The 17,113-nt window shown below is 39.9% G+C and overlaps 1 long non-coding RNA gene across 5 annotated transcripts; it reads right to left on the bottom strand.

The window, feature by feature from the left end:
• Positions 1-7,471: 7,471 nt before the first annotated feature.
• On the bottom strand, positions 7,472-15,102 carry LOC131019898 (uncharacterized). 5 transcript variants are annotated; one of them, XR_009100541.1, is made up of 8 exons: positions 14,850-15,096; positions 10,926-10,989; positions 9,820-10,337; positions 9,152-9,181; positions 8,993-9,066; positions 8,869-8,913; positions 8,077-8,777; positions 7,472-7,983 (listed from the first exon to the last, which is right to left on the bottom strand). It is a non-coding gene; the product is annotated as an uncharacterized LOC131019898 (long non-coding RNA). The 5 variants fall into 5 exon arrangements; XR_009100543.1 differs by lacking the exon at positions 9,820-10,337 and having other exon boundaries at positions 14,850-15,102; XR_009100539.1 differs by having other exon boundaries at positions 8,993-9,181.
• Positions 15,103-17,113: the final 2,011 nt, after the last annotated feature.

The following is a 17,113-nucleotide window of genomic DNA, read 5'->3' on the forward strand; positions in this document are numbered from 1 at the left end:
CGCGGAGCATGGAAGACCCGGGGGGTGTAACCAACTTTCGCGGCTTACGATTAAATAGTCCAGCGTGATTCCTCTGCTCTGATGGTAGCATGATCCCTCTGCTCTGGTGGTAGCGTGATCCCTCTGCTCTGGTGGCAGCGTGATCCCTCTGCTCTAGTGGCAGCGTGATCCCTCTGCTCTGGTGGCAGCGTGATCCCTCTGGCCGTTTGTTGTTTCCCTTGACTTGCTAAGAAGCAATTTTGCCTTTGTTTTCCCTTGAGTTGCTAAGCAAGCAATTTTGAATTTGCTTCTCCCTTGTCTTGCTGAGCAGCAATTTTGAATTTGTAAATTGTAGGATTATGGGTATACACCCTACTCCCCCCTCTGGTGGCATGTGCAATGCTCTGCATGAACATGTTAAGTGGAATATGCAATTTGAAAAGCGATAATTAAAATAAATGAGTCAACACCAGGGAATTCCCTAGAACCACGTATCCGATTTTATTGATATCATGGCCCCGAACCTCGTTAAAACCCCTGTGGGGAAAAAGAGTATTCGGTCTAGAATTTGACATGTCATTGAATAAACATTTACACATAGAACTTCTTCAAAGTATTGATGTTCCATGGTCTGGGGAGAGCTCTGCCGTCTGGATCCGACAAAGTGTACGCTCCGCCGCCCAGGACCTCAGTGATGATGAAGGGACCCTCCCAATTAGGCTCAAACTTGCCCACTGGCTTCAATGCATCGGCCCTCTTGAGGACTAGATCGCCCTTAGCTAGCTTCCTTGCTCTGACCCTCTTGTCGTATCCTGCCTTGATAATGCTTTTATACTTCGCCGCTCTGACTTGAGCCTCGTCCCTCTGCGCCTCAACAAGATCGAGGTCTGTTCTTTGTAGTTCGGAATTTTGCTCTGAGTTGTAAGTAGTGATGCGATGTGATTCCAATCTAGCCTCCGCTGGTATCACTGCATTGGATCCGTATACCAGGGTAAAAGGCGCCTCGCCGGTTGCTGTCTTTGGGCTAGTTCGGTAGGCCCAAAGGACGGTGTCCAACTCCTCGACCCATTTCTCTCTGCTCTGATTTTTTATTCCTTCACAGATTGATCTGTTAGCTAGCTCCACCTGCCCATTTGCCTGAGGGTGAGCCACGGACACAAAACGTTGAGTGATGTCCATTCGGTCACAGAAGTCAGCAATTCTCTACCCCGTAAACTGGGTTCCATTGTCTGACACGATGATCCTTGGGACGCTGAATCTGCAGCATATGTTTCTCCAGATGAACCGCTCCACTGTCACCTCGTCGATCTTCCCCACAGCTTCGGCTTCAACCCATTTGGAGAAGTAATCCACTGCCACTATGAGGAAGCATTTACCCCCTGGTGCCGTGGGCAACTTCCCAACGATATCTATGCCCCACTTGTGAAATGGGCATGCAGCGTACATGACTCCCATGGTTTCCCCCGGGATATTGATTCTCCCAGCATGTCTCTGGCAAGCCTCGCATTTGCGGACGAATTCCCTGGCATCCTTGTTGATGTTATGCCAATAGCCTGCCCAAATAACTTTTCGTACGAGGTCCCGGAATCCCGTGTGCCCACCACAGCAACCTGCATGAATTTCTTTTAAAGCAAAATTAGCCTCCTCAGGAGATAAACATTTTAGTAAGGGTTGGGTAAAAGATCGCTTGTAAAGTTGATCATTGATCAAGCAATAATTCTCGTATCGAGCCCTCTGATTAGATTCTTTGCTCAATCGCTCCCCTGTCTTGAGGAAGTGTATAATTGGGGCCCGCCAATCATCCCTGATTTCCACTGAGAAAACCTGTGAAGTCCCCATTTCTCTGGTATCACAGAGCAATATGATCTCATCATTCCATGTCTGTTCCACTGCGCTAGCCATGCGCGCCAATAAGTCTGCCTTTGTGTTCTCTTCCTGGGAAATCTGCTCGATTTTGAACTCCATGAATTTTTGTTTCATTTCATTGATTTTGCAGTGGTATGCTTTCATCCGATGGTCCTTGACATGATAACTCCCTGAGAATTGTTGAGCCACTAACTGAGAATCGGTCCTGATGATAACGCATTCGGCCCTTAGTTCTGACAAAATATGCGCCCCCCTGACCACAGCCTCATATTCAGCCTCGTTGTTGGACATCCGACAAGTGAATTTAATGGCAAATTGATATATGTTCGCGCACGGAGAAATGATGTATACCCCAATTCCACACCCTTCCTTGGTGACTGACCCATCCACAAAGGCGATCCAGAACTCCTGCACAGGGCGGCGAGTAGTTTCTTGGATGAAGTCCGCAAGAGCTTGTGCTTTGATTGCCGTTCATGGCTCATACTCCACGTTATACTCCCCCACGGCCCACTTGACCATTCTCCCTGACAAATCCGGTCGCCCCAGCACCTGCCTGAAAGGTAAAGTAGTCCGCACCACTACCCCATGTGACAAGAAATAAGGCCTCAGCTTTCTTGTCGTGACCATGACCGCCAGAAGCAGCCTTTTCGATTTCCGTGTAATTTAACTCGGGGCCCTGAATGATTCTGCTGACAAAGTAGATCGGCCTCTGATGATTTCCCTCTTCTCTGATGAGCACAGAGCTGACTGATTCCTCTCCCACTGCTATGTATAAGTACAATACTTCCCCCGAGATCGGCTTGGTCAGAGTCGGGAGCTCGGCTAAGTAAGCTTTAAGATCTTCGAATGTTGTCCGGCATTCCGCTGTCCACTGAAATTTGGTCCCCTTCCTTAAGATTTTGAAGAATGGCATGCTACGTTCTGCTGACCGCGAGATGAACCTGCTCAGAGCAGTGATACGCCCGTTCAGAGTCTGTACTTCCTTGATCCCTCTGGGTGGTGTCATTTCTATGATAGCCTTGACTTTTTCTGTATTGACTTCAATCCCTGCGGGGGTAACTTTGTATCCCAAGAATTTTTCCGTGGTGACCCCAAAGGTGCACTTTGCCGGGTTGAGCATAAGCCGATGGTTTCTTATGACCATGAAGACCTCTTCCAAGTCAGAGACATGATCTGCCGCTCTGATACTGCGCACCAACATATCGTCTACATATACTGATATGTTCTTTGAAAGTTGTTCTTTGAAGATTTTTTCCATCATCCTCTGATATGTAGCCCCTGCGTTCTTCAAACCAAATGGCATGCTCTTCCAACCATAAACCCCACAACAGACGGCGAAAGCCGTTTTGGCGATGTCCCCTTTATACATCTTCACTTGGTGGTAGCCCTGGTACGCATCCATCATTGACAAGAGTGCGTACCCAGATGTAGAATCTACTAGTTGATCGATCATCGGCAGAGGATAGTGGTCCTTCGGGTAGGCAGCGTTCAAGTCTCGATAATTCACACACATCCGCCAGGTATTCGTCTTCTTGGCCACCATTACGGCATTCGAAATCCACTCTGGGTATTGCACCTCCTAAATATGCCCTGCATCCAGCAGCCCTTGGACCTGTTCTCTGATTACGGCATCTTTCTCGGCCCCAAAGTGTCTCGTTCTTTGTTTTACTGGTTTGACCTTAGGATCCACGTTGAGGCAATGCTCTGCCAACCCTCTGTCGATTCCCTTCAAATCGGCTTGTGCTAAAGGCAAACACATCCACGTTTCTTCGGAGGCAGCTAATTAACTCCTCTGTGGTTTGCTCATCCATGGAAGACCCAATCTTGATCTGAAAACCCTCTCGCCCCGGAAATAATTCTATCATATTGCACACGTCACTGGTGGAAACCAGGGCGGTCTTCTCTGCACTGTCCCGGTCTTTTAATAATCCCGCCAGCTCCTGTCGCTCCTCTACCAGGGCATTTACTTCGCCCACTTTTCCCTTCTTCCGTGCATCCGGTCCCTCTGTTATTCTTTCTCTTTTCTGCCCTGAAGACGTTGCCAGCATTCTTACGTGGCATTCCTTTGATATTCTCTGGTCTCCCCACACTTCTCCCACTCTCCCCCCTCCGATAGGGAACTTCATTTTCAAGTGAAACATTGAAATAATCGCTCTAAAAGCTGTCAAAGCAGGGCTCCCAAGTATCACGTTGTAGGATGGTTGGGGCATGTCGACCACCAGGAATCGTATCATCCTGTTTTTACAGGCATCCGCTCTGCCCAGTGTAACCGGCCATTCCACAAACCCCACTGGCATGACAATCTCCCCCCAAACCCGAACAGAGGGGAGTTCGTGGGTTCAATGTTGGCCTCGATTCCCATTTTCTGAAGGCATTCTTGATACAAAATATTCACCGCGCTGCCCGAGTCTATAAAGACGCGATGCACAATGCAAGTTGCGATATCCGCTGAAATAACCAGCACATCGTCGTGGGGGTACATAATCGTCCTCAGATCCTCGGATCCAAAGGTGATAGCTGGTTCCTCTGCCACAATTGTGATCTCCATGACTGGTTTGGGGTAATATCCTGACTTTACTGCCCGAACAACTTGTTTTTTGGCCCTATTGGATGTGGGTGTCCCATTTTCTCCGCAGATCATATGGACCTCTCTCCTATACGGGAAAGGGGGTTCTCGTCCCTGCTCCGCTCCTCCTCGGCGATTATCTCAATTTTCCTCCGGCCTTCGGTCTCGATTATTCCCTTGGTCCCGTCAGGGCTCATTTTTCTGTTCTGGCCTTCGATCCCGGCCTTCGTTCCCTCGGGCTATGAATTGGTCTAAATTACCCGCGTGCACCAAAAACTCCAACTGATGCTTAAGGTGCCCGCAATGCTTGGTATGGTGCCCATAGGCATTGTGATACTCGCACAATTTGTTGTTAGGTCCTTGTTGTGGCTGCCCATCTATGTAAGTCCCAGGTGCCCTGAAAAATGGTTGATTCTTGATTAAGTGAAAGATCTCCTCCGGTGGCTTGTCCAGGGGGGTGTACTCGTCAAAACGAGTCACTTCGTTCACAGTACGCTGCTGGCGCTGTGGTCCCTCTGCTTGGGTAGGGGGTACCCTTGGGGGAAACCTCTGAAAGGGGCCCGGTCTTGATGCCTGCTGTTACGCTCTGATGTTTCTTCGGCCTTCCTGGCCCTGTGTTTGTCATTCTCGGCTTTTCTTGCCATCCTAGCGTCTTCCAATTGTAAGTATCCTGGCAGCCTGGCCATGATGTCATCAAAGTCCTTGGCTGGTCTGATTTATAGCTCGTTAAAGAAGAGCCCCGGCTTGAGCCCTCTGACGTAGGCACAATTCTTGATCTGCGACTCCGCCTCTGGTACCTCCAGAGCAGCGAGGTTAAACCTGGCCGTATACTCCCGCAGTGTTTCATTCTGATCTTGTTTGATATCCTTCAGGGAAAGGGCCGACTTCCCAACTCTCCGCGAGCTTGCAAACTGCCTCAGAAAATGCATTTGTAATTCTTCAAACGAACAGATGGAATTTGGGGTGAGTGTTCCAAACCACAACTGGGCAGGTCCGGTCAACGTGGTGGAGAATATCCGGCACTTGATGCCCTCAGTGTACATATGGAGTGTGACTAATCCCTCAAACCGGTTGAGGTGTACTTCCAGATCGGTGGTGCCATCGTAATCCAGAGAAATGGGTTTGTAGCTTCGTGGCAAAGTGTCTGCCAGGATATCATCGGAGAAAGGACTCCTGTTGTTGATGGGGTAGAACCTTGACGTCTTGGCTCTCTTGTCCTCCTTGTATCTCCCGTGTTCCCTTATTTCCCTTGGCGTATCATGGGCATGATGACGCTTATGGGCTTTGTGCTCCAGCCTCCCAGAGGAGTACTCTTGGTCCCGTCCCTCTGACCCGCGAACCTGATGTTACTTCTCTGACCGATGCGATCTCTCTGACCGATATGACTTCTCTGCCCTGTGGGATTTCTCTGACCTCTGCGCCCTGTCGTCCCTCTGGGACTTCTCCCTCAGTGAATCCTCCAGGTCCTTGAGTTGGTGTTTTAGTTGTGATACCTGGTTTTTCAGCCTCGCATTCTCCCTTGGCCTTTCCTCCTCGAACACGAGAGAGATGGATTGACTATCAGACTCGTCGACCCCCTTCCTTCTGACAACGCTATTGAGCTTGACTCAGCTCCCCTCTGGCCTTTTCTCCAATTCCTTATCAGCGGGAACCCTTTGTATTTCCCGGGGCATCGCAGCCTGTTTGTGAGCCATCGGGTCGTTCATCTCCAGAGCAGCGGGATGTGGGGCTTCAGTGCCCTGTGGATTAACCGTGCCCATCAGGGGGGCTGCAACGGGAACAGTTGACAGCAGAGGCGTCCCTAGTGCCTGGCGTACAGCAGCGTAGTTGAGCAGAGCCATCATCTGCTCTGCCAGCCCGAAGTTGAGCGGTCCACCACCAGACGTGGGAGCCAAGCCTGGCATGTCGGAACCCGGTGTTACCAGAGCAGATCTCTGGTTGTTAACATTCTGTCATGTCAGCGGGGTAGCTGAGATAGCGTGAAAGCCCGGCGGCGTGGTGAAGGCGGTGCTAGCCTGCATGCCGTTGAACAGCGAAGTCGGCACCTCAGTGGTATGAGCAACAGAGTTAAGCCCAGCGTTCTCAAATTCCTTTTCCAAAGCGCAGTGAGTGTCCGAAGAACCCATAGTACCTACATATGCAAAATGTGAGAAGATATTTTAAGTAACACGCAGATCGGATCACCCGTTATCGGAGGGATACGGAGTATGGAATACGGAATATCATGAATTCTGGCGTGAAAGCCATTAGTAGATCCCATAAGAAACACCCCCGCGCACTAGGAAATAAACCCAGAGCACGGTTTAAGACGTAAGCAAAGAGAACAATGGAGATTTTCCCCTAAGTTCGAAGTTAAATTTGGGAACGGAGACGTAATACTCGGTAATTGAGCCATGAAAATCCTGAAAAACACAAAAACAGAACACAAGTCAACAGGTCGTTAGCAAAACACGTTAGATCCATAAAGAAAATAAGAATTAAACGAGAAGACATGAAAATCGTCCATAATTATCACGATTGTGCGTAAAATAACCGTAAATCAACGACGAAGGGCCCAAGAGTGCAAAAACAGAGCATCAACCAACAAATCATTAGTGAGATACGTCGAATTCATAAGGAAAACACAGATTATACGAAGAAACACCGCAACCACACACAATTATCATGATCGCGTGCAAAGTAACCACAAATCAGCCTTCGATCCTCAATTCCCGTACCCTTCCCCACATGCACATGCAGGGAAAACATAAAAAACCGTCGATCTTAGAGGATCGGGAGTAGATCAGTGTGAAAACACGAGCATCGGACTGGATCTAGGTGGGTAATCGGATTATCAGCTCAATTGAGACCTGCGCACGCAAATCCGACCACAATTACGGATCTGCATGCGCAAGCGGTCGAACCTCACGCCTTAGCCCAGAATTTCCCACAGACGGCGCCAGATGGTGAAACATAAATATGTGGGTGTCTAATTGATCGGTGAATCGTTAAGGAATCGTGAATTATACCTAGTTTTTATCGGAGAAGACAGAAAAGAGTAATTGGATTTGTTAGAGCACGAGAGTAAAACTGCTGCATGATAATCAAAGATAACGTATGTTACAAAGTGCACATGCACGAGTATTTATAGAGGAATACAAGCTAAGGGTAAGAAAGTAATTTCGCTCCCCGAGCATGCTCCTTGCGTGGACGGGGCAAAATAGTAAATTCCTATCTAAGAACATGCACTCCGCGTGGTTAAGGGCAAAAAGGTAAATTCGCCGGTGAGGTGGACGATTCCTCTGGAGCAAGCTATCCCTCTGGCTAGGACCGTTCTTCTGGCGAGTACGATTCCTCTGACGAGTACGATTCATCTGGTGAGTACGATTCCTCTGGCAAGAATCATCCCTCTGGCGAAAACCGCTCCTCTGGCGGATGCCATTCTTCTGATTTTAGGTGATTCCTCTGATAAAAACCATCTCTCTGCTTCCCGTGATTCCCCTGGTAAAGTCATTCCTCTGCTCTGCACATATTACTCCTCATCAACGTGGTACATTCGAACCTTCCATATACATTCTGTCGACATAGACTAGCTGCACATTAAGAAAATTTTGCTAAGTAAATTGTTTGAGACATATACTTAATGCAAGTTGTATTTTGAAAAAGAATTCCAAATATATACTTACCACAAGAAATAGTATTGGACCACATAATATTTTCTTCCCATTCTCGGCCCAACTTTGTGCATGCTGAGTCAAAGCCTTCAACATGTATCCTGCCCAGTTCCAGTTTTTGATCACACTCAAATCCTCCAAGCATCTCATGACGAATGGATGAACCGTCCCATTCGGATAGCTCTCTATTAGACTAAACTGCATAGCAATGAGAAAATGCCTCTTGAACCATGGCCCTCCATCCACCTCTCCCAACATCTTATCTAAAATAGCTTTAATCTTTATATTGTCACGATGTCGAACGTTGAACAACGACACCCACTGCATACTCAAAGCATTACAAGCCGAATAGAGAATCTGTTGATCTCTTCACCACCCTTAGGAAACCCAAAAACTCTACAAACATCATCTTCAGTTACTTTAAATTTCACATTGTCATCAATCAACAATTCACTAGTTTTGTAGTCAAAATTCTCCATCAACCAATATGCCATCTGTGTTGGCAGAAATCTTACTCTCATTTCCAGCAAGTGTCCAAAACCCATAGATATAACAGAATCCACTTGAGACTGATTTAGCTTAGATAAGTACCCACAGAAAGAGGATGGTGTTGTTCTAGTATGCAAACCTGCGAAAATGGGGTCACTGTTGTTGGCTGCATTCTTCGCAGTATCCTGTCTTGCGAGTTAATCTGGCTCTTTCAAGAGATTCACCTGATCAAAACAGACAAGGTGAGCTTTATTATGAACTCTTGATGCATATAATCAACAGTAGAACCCCAAGGGATATATGAATGTCACCTACATGTTCCATCCATCGGAGGTTCGTTCTGTGAGCCAACATTTCTATCTGATTATGATGTGAAATCAGTTTTTTTGCTTAACAAATATGCAAAGACACAACACAAATAACTCTAATATTTGAATACCTCGTTTATCCTTGAGTCGCTTAGATGTCTCCAATCTTGCTTTTTTGGCCACCTTTTTTGTGGAGATTCAGATCCTAAAGACCATGATATTTAAACATAATTTAGTTGAAGTTATTAAACAAGATAACAATCATCCTCCGTCGTGCACGTTAAATGTACCTCTAACAGCCTCCATCGGATCAGTTGAATCTGTTTTGAACACAAAAAAACAGACAAATTACTAGGGTGACTGACTTCACATAGTTTACTGCATAACAAAACATAAGTTTCATTATGACAACTAAACTTATCTTAAGGTTTTCTATCTTATTGATCTCAAACCCCAAACCCCACTAAAACATACACACACATATACAGACAAAACATACTATTCTTAAAATCTATCGTATAGCAGAAGTCGATTCGATGTTCCGTCGCGTGTGAACGTTCGAACGTAGAGACTATGCTCAAACCCTTGATGCAGCGTTTGCCTTGAATTCGTATTGTATCGTCATTCTGGGCATTCCCTTTACCGCGTACATATCTTTTCATTCCTCTTTCATTCTTCTAAATCATCACTTTAAGAATCTAGATTGTAGAGATATCCTACTAATCTAGTAGTCTATGTTCTTTTAGAATCGTGATCATGCCACTTATAGTAATCTATGTTTTCTGGGGAAAGCATGTGTCAATTCTCTATCATTCCTCTTATCATAACATCATAACTGCAATGATATGCCACGAAAGGCAAAACATTCAACATTTCATCATAGCATGCTCTTTACACAATCATATTCGTGAAGCAGTTTAGAACAATAACATCTTTAAAACGTTGAAACTGCAGTTACCTTTTTCCTTGATTGAGCACGATGCAATGGAGTGTTGAGCGGTATCGTATGAACCCACGTATGTCTAGTGAATCAAACTAGACTTGGCTTTTTAGAATAAGGTTTCTAGGGCCAGAGCAAACGAACTGCTCTGATACCATTCTGTCACAGCCCACTATCCCAGTGACGGGTTAACCGGGGTTATGACTTGGGGTGAACAATAAAAAAAGAAATTAAAGGGGATTTGCTAAGTAACCAACATTAATAACAACAAACTAGTGATATGTATATATATATATATATATATATATATAACCGCGTGGGTAATTTACAAACGATTATGCCATAACAACTGGACCCAAGTGAAAGTTAAACAAAATGAAAGTGTAATACGTTCCACAATACGATAACAATTTCAGAGTGTTTGCAGCGGAAAAAACGTGTGAGTTATGCATATGGAGATGCATACTCAAGGTTTCATTACATATCCATCAAAAGAATTCCCGCTCAACACCAAGCCATTCCATCGCTTGCTCAACCTGCACATTTAGAAATACATGCAGGGCTGAGTATAAAAATACTCAGTGGCATAAGCCGAAAATAAACATGCATACATATATATAAATTGAACTGCCAACAGTAACACACAGGGGTTTTCTTGAAAGACCTGCACTTACTAAAAACATTTCTTTTCATTTTCATAAAGTCGATCGGCCTATCATTTTCCTTCATATGATCCATATCTGTTCCTTTCTGTCACGCGCCGGGAAGGAGGCCTCCTTACCACGGACGCCAAGACTGGTCGCAAGCGACTCGCGGTCTCCATGAGTGTACACGTTAACCCTAGCTAGCAACCTTTGTCTAGCATAGGATCCCAATTGGATTTCCTTTAAAGTTGGTGAACCAACACAGATAGGATACATATAAAAACATAAACATTTTTGGCAGTCAATCATTTCATAAACGTTTCATTTTCATAAACATTTTTATTTTCGTAAAGGGCATTGAACATATAAGCATTTCATAAAAGCTGAATAAACAGTTAAAACATATCATGCACATATATTCGTATATGAGGCCTACGTCACGCAGGGGATCTCTATATATGTAATAAAAATAATGCCCACCTGAAGATCTTACTCAAAATCTCCCGTCAAAGCGGAGTTACTTACTTCCTTGCTCTGCTCGTGTCTTCAGGGATCATCATCATCATCGAAGGTTCATGTCATAAAATGAATCTCGATTAGAAACTCATTGACTAATTCTCAAGCCTTAACTCATGTTCTATCTCATATTCTATCTCCTTACTCAACTCTATATAAACTCTCCACTCATCTCAATCCTTAAGTTCAAGGATAGGTTTCAAGAAAATCATGGTTCTAAGTCTCGATTTATCTCTCATATAAGACTCGTCTAATCTCATTCAAACACATAGGCAACACAATCACATAAGGCACATAAGGATCACAATCAAACATCATCAAAACATGCTCTGTTTTTACACTGACTCAACTTCAAAATTTAATCTGTTCTGACTCCGACATCTCCTGGACTCGAGACTCATACCTAAAGAAAGATCTTCGAGTCTAGTTTCCTATAAAAAAAAGTAGAGTCAAAAACTCCAAGTGGTTTGTGAGATATGACGTTTTTACCACGATCTACCATTTCTGGCAGTTTTGTGCAACCGAAAGTTACAATTTTTTAAAAACAATAAACATTGTCCAACTGAGCTCAAATTTGGTGGATATCTAGATAACACAATAAGGTTGATACCATAAAAATTTGGAAAGCTAGATGACACAGGAAGCTACTGAAATGAATGACTCTTTCCCCTGTTCTCTGAACTTCTCGGTAGTAATGTGCAGTTTAGGTTTTGCATTTTAAAGAAAGGGGTTATTGCCAGAAAATACATATACTTTGTCAATTTTCTGGTTTATATCATGACTTTATAATTTGGCCAGAAAATACATCAATTTTCAATTTAATTGCAATTATAACATGACTTTATAGTCTGGCCAAAAAATACACCAAGTTTCAATTTATTCTCAATTATAACATGACCTTGTAATTAATTTAGTATAATAATATCAAGTTTAATGCATTAAATATTTTTAATTTTCTTTTCATCTCACAATATACTATACATAAATACATATATATTTGATAAATATACATCTATATGTAAATAATATATAATATTATTTACTTTTTAACATAGTTTCTATTATATATGTACATAATTTTTTTAATTGGTCCTAATATTTTATAATTTCACAATTTAAATAAATAAATACTTATTATATATATATAATATATATTAATAGAATATTAAAATCAAATTTATATATATAAAACAAGATATTATATTGATGGCTTAAAAATACATACATACATATATATATTATGTAATAATTATTATGAAATAATTAATCATCTAACTTAATTTTTATAAAAATTAATCAATCAATTAAAAATATTTTATACATAAAAATTTAATATAAATACAATAAATATTAAGACATCTATGATGAAAAATAATCTAAATAAGGTCATGTTATAATTGAGAATAAATTGAAATTTGGTGTATTTTCTGGCCAAACTATAAAGTCATGTTATAATTGCAATTAAATTGGAAATTGATGTATTTTCTGGCCAAATTATAAAGTCATGATATAAACCAGAAAATTGACAAAGTATATGTATTTTCTGGCAATAACCCCTTAAAGAAATATAAAACGAAGTTGAAATGGCTTGAAATTTTACCAGGGTACTCAAGACTCATGTAGGGACTTGCTATAAAATTTTCAAAGCTATTAAACATCGAAAAACCGTCGATCACAGTAGGTCAGTAGGCCTACGAAATTTCACCAATCATGTATAACCTATTGATCAAATCATAGATCTAACATCCTAGGTTACCAATTAGCACAAATCAACATCATAAAACAAGATCACATATAGATACACATATATATCATCTTCTTCCTCAAACTAACACTTTTCATTTTTCACTTCTCCACCTCAAGCTTCAATCTCATCCATCATTAATCATCTAGATCATCTCATAACTCAAATAATCATCACATAGCCATATTTGTTCACATTTAACACTCAACTCATCGCATATGAGAGATCTCGTGTAAACATACAAACTAAACTCCGTGAAAAATTACAATTCATTCAAAATTCTCAATTTAATCATGCCATAGTCCTTTATATAGTCCAATTAGCACATAGGCATCATTAATCCAAACATTGATTTCATAATTCAAAAATACCCAAATTATAGTAAACTAAACTCAATCAATTTCACATATAATCAACAATTAGCCAAATTAACCCTTAACTATCATTACTATCATGCTTAATATCAATTATCCTTAGCCAATTCAAACAATTAGCACATAAATCAAAAAGGCCTATTTTATATCAAACTAAACTTTTTGAAAAAATTACAAACATGCATAAATCATTAATCCAACCTTATATTAATCAAGTTGAGTCACTTAATAGCACATATAAGACATCAATTCATCAAATCTCATCATCAATAAAAACTTCCCAAATTTAGCAAACTAAACTATTTGAAAATTCAAAATACTTTCTAATCGTTTTAAAAACTCATGGATATCAACTCAATAGATTCTCAATTACATAAATATCACCTCAATTTAAGAAAAGAAAGTGAATTTTTTTTGAAGGGTAAAATACCCCAATTTTCGAAAATAATGAAAAAGAAAACAAAGAGGGGTTTTAATGCTATTTTCATCCACTAGTGTATTACCCGTCGAAATTCGACGGGTACATATTTTCTTGTAATTTATATATTTTATGTTATTCTTATGATAATTATATAAAATAAATTTTTATGTAAATTATTTATATAATTAATTAAATTCAATTCAATTAGTAATACATTTTAAATTATATTAATCTCAACAACTTTTAGCAATTAAATTATTAATTTTGTTGAGATCATAAAAATACCCATTAGTTTTCATATGAAATTTTATAAAAAGTTGACGCGTAAGAAAAAAAAAAAGAGAGTAGAAATACATATAAATTTGACATAGGTATGATGGAGGATTGATTTGTTGCATTTGTTGTTACAAGATTTATTAATTTTGTTCAATCTTTTTTATTTTGCCTTTTGACCATAATTTTATATGGAGTTTGAAAAATCATAATTGAATTGTAAGTATCATATAATTCCAAACTTCTAAAAGCATAACTAATTATGAAAATAATCTCGCCCGATATTTAAAAGACCATAACTGATTTATCGAACATCGTATCATTTGGAGTTTTAAGACCAACCAAGTTATGGGCATCATCTCGTCTAAAAATTTTGACAGATTAAAATGTATGGATTTATTTTATAAAAAATAAAAATAAAATTTTAATTATTTTGATAGACATAAAATAAGATTTTATTTTAAAGTAATCAATTTATAGAATTTGTGCCTTATTATGCAAACATGTAAATCAATGACCGGACCCGTTTATAATTTACATATACGTGCATGTCTCAATTCAAACTTAATTTAAAATTAATTTTATTGAAAATTAAGAATATAAATATTATATATATATATATATATATATATATTCATACAATATAATATATTGCAACATATACATATAATATGTACGCTATTGAGAAATATAAAATTAATAACAAATATACATCTAATCACTAACATTCAATTAAAATAATTTATCGTATATAGATTATAATTTTTTTCTTATCAGACATGTAAATCTAATTTTTATCTAGAAAAAATAAATAATAAAATTTATTAATTTAGAGTATATGTAATGTTAATATTCTTATATAATAGATACATTTATTATTAATTATATTTATTATGATTAATGAATCTTTATATAGAATGTGTAATAGTTAATTAATTAATAAATGATGAAGATTATATATGGTAAATTTTGAAATGGTGAGATTTTAGATATGCCACATAGGTTAAGGCTTAATCCTATTATATAATAGATATACACACATATATAACTTACTCAAGCTTAGATCTAATACTTACTCAATGTTTTTTTTGTACAAAAATAAAATCCTCCTTCTTGACTTCAAGCTTTAACTTCTTCAAAGATGCTCTTGATTTCAAATATATATGGTTTTTATAGTTTGATTTTAATGGAGATGATAGCATAGAAATGATCTAAGAAGCTTTGAGAATGGTTAATAATGGAGGATGATGGAAGAAAATTGTGATAGTAAGAGAGAGAGAGAGGAGAGGCGTGACCTTGGGGAGAAAAAATGAAGAAGAAAAATTGTTTTGTTAAATGCATAAGCTTGGCCTCCAAGCAAAACTAATTAATATTTAATTAGAAAGCTTATCTAAGCTCCCACTTGGCCACTTGCACTATTAACCATAGGTTAAAAGGTAATAAGTAGTGTAAATGGTAAAATTTGCTTAGTAAAAAGTGTAGTAAATGTGTAGTGCAAATTTGATTTAATAAATCACTCACTAATTAAATACAAACTACACATTATGCACTTAAGTGACCAAAAATAATTATAACATAACTAATGCACACATAATCCACTTCACATCTATCTCAGAAAAAAAAAATCTCCGAGAAATTCTGTTAGGAAATTTTTAATATTAACCATAACATTACTACTTTCAATAAAAAAAAATTAAATCTCGTTCATTACTCATTTTAAAATTTATCTCGTGTGCTATCATGCTCAGAAAAATCATGATTCATTCAATCAAATCACACATGTCTCAAGTAGGTCACATAATAGTCAATCAAACAATTTCACTCAAAACATATCATCGCAATCAGTCAAAATCTAACGTCAATTTACTCGCCTCCCGAATATGACTTTATCTCTCTAGTAATTCTTTACTCACTCACCCCGACTCTATTTCTAGTTAGGTATCATCATCGGACTTCTAGAATGCTCGTATCTAAATCTACTGAGAAAACTCCATCCTATCCGTTATAACCTCTCAGGCAATTATTAGAAAAAGCTAGAGTCACCAGGACTCTATGCTCAGGTTTGCAAAACCTTAATGTATCCCTTAACACTAATTACCAGAATAGTAATAAAATAGTAATAATGTAAAAAAATACAGGGTGATACAGAACCCTAATTATCAAAATTAACCCTTTTATCCATAATTAAAAGTCGGGGCATGACAATTACGCTAGGAAAAATTTCCATAAACCGGCATCATTCGATTTCTCGGTAAAAATAAACCGCACTTGCTTTGGAAACTTAATGAAAATTCTAAGTGCTAAAGTCCTCAATTAAAAATCATAATAACTTGCTCATAAAAGCACTCGTAACGAAAATCACATAATCAATCAGTCACGTAAATTCACATATCATCACTTCAAAGCAATCGGCAAAACACGGACGACTCAACGTTTCTCAGACCGACTCTTTTCATCAAGGGTTCTCACTCTTTCTTTCTCGACTCTATTTCCAACTCATTATTCCTATTTTCTTAATAGGACAGTCAATCTCTGATAACTCGGTATCCGGTAATTCTATTCCCGGTAGTCGGAAATAAAATAAATCTCAGCTCAATTCAATCAGCATCTCTATCTCAACTCGTTTCTCAAATCTCTTCACTCTAACTCTATCATTGGTTTGTCCACTCACATCTCTATTTAAAAGACAAACTGTCTCATCTAGTCATAAAAAAATTAATCTCGTATCTCGACATCTCAGTACTCTTAATAGTGTTAAGACACTATTTCACAACATAAGGAAAGGTACGGGGTGTTACAATATAACTATTAAATCACATCAGATAAATCAAACTAGTTTTATTATTAATGGATGTCGAACCCTAATTATTAATAATTAAGCCTTTAATCAGTGATTAAAAGCCGGGATATGACACGTAAGCCGCGAAAGTTGGTTGCACCCCCCGTGTCTTCCATGCTCCGCGCAGAGGGTTACTTCTTAATCGTAAGCCGCGAAAGTTGGTTGCACCCCCCAGGTCCTCCATGCTCCGCGCAGAGGGTTACTTCTTAATCGTAAGCCGCGAAAGTTGGTTGCACCCCCCGGGTCTTCCATGCTCCGCACAGATGGTTACTTCTTAATCGTAAGCCGCGAAAGTTGGTTGCACCCCCCGGGTGTTCCATGCTCCGCGCAGAGGGTTACTTCTTAATCGTAAGCCGCGAAAGTTGGTTGCACCCCCCGGGTCTTCCATGCTCCGCGCAGAGGGTTACTTTTTAATCGTAAGCCGCGAAAGTTGGTTGCACCCCCAGGGTCTTCCATGCTCCGCGCAGAGTGTTCCAGCCGGCAAGGAGGGAAGCAGCAAAG

This window comes from Salvia miltiorrhiza, chromosome 4, assembly GCF_028751815.1.
Source record: "Salvia miltiorrhiza cultivar Shanhuang (shh) chromosome 4, IMPLAD_Smil_shh, whole genome shotgun sequence".
NCBI classification, from domain to species: domain Eukaryota; kingdom Viridiplantae; phylum Streptophyta; class Magnoliopsida; order Lamiales; family Lamiaceae; genus Salvia; species Salvia miltiorrhiza.